Source organism: Sinocyclocheilus anshuiensis, unplaced genomic scaffold (genome assembly GCF_001515605.1).
Source record: "Sinocyclocheilus anshuiensis isolate Anshui unplaced genomic scaffold, SAMN03320099.WGS_v1.1 scaffold132, whole genome shotgun sequence".
NCBI lineage: Eukaryota > Metazoa > Chordata > Actinopteri > Cypriniformes > Cyprinidae > Sinocyclocheilus > Sinocyclocheilus anshuiensis.
The window spans coordinates 1,150,978-1,151,793 of record NW_015555730.1 but is presented as its reverse complement, the minus strand read 5'-3'; positions in this window follow the sequence as shown (position 1 = coordinate 1,151,793).

Below are 816 nucleotides of genomic sequence, written 5' to 3'. Positions count from 1 at the left end.
ACTAGTTACTTGAAAAAAAGTAATCTGATTACGTAACTCGCGTTACTTGTAATGTGTTACCCCCAACACTGTTAATATGTCTAAGAAAATGATTGTTGCATTTTTAATCAGCAATATTTATACATTCTAACCTTAAACTAAAATCAATAGTTACATCCAAATCAACAGCATTAGCACCACGCAACAACTGAAGGAGACCAGAAGGTATAGCATCACAGACGAGTGCATAATCCTTTACAGATATCGGGAGTTTGAATTTATCCAGAAATTCTCCATATGAAAGTAAGTGACCATCACAGTGAAACAACCGTCACCAATAAAATGTTTCTAAACCAATATAAAAAAAAAGTGTTTTATTCTTATATTTAACATCTTTATTATTCCATATCAAACATTTGTGGGGAGAGAAATTCTGGTTGTCTGTTTGTACACTAGCACTCAGGATAACAGAGCTTGCCTATGAAAGTTAGACAGCTTAATGGGGATTTTATTAATATCAAAGTTACAACTGAGGAGAAATTTAATACCGCCAAACCGTTAAAAACTAAATTTGGGATATAATAATTCAATTCAATTCAAGTTTATTTGTACAGCGCTTTTCACGATACAAATCACTGCAAAGCAACTTTACAGCAAACTAAGTTTCTACAATATTTAGTGGTAGCTTATCAGTGGTGACTGTCAGTTAATGTACATATGGCAGAAATGTACGGAAAAATCAATTAAAGACGTAATCAAACAGACGATGAACACTATTAACAGCAATTATTATATGATGCAATCAAACTTATAGCAAAATGTGGTAGTTCTGTATGT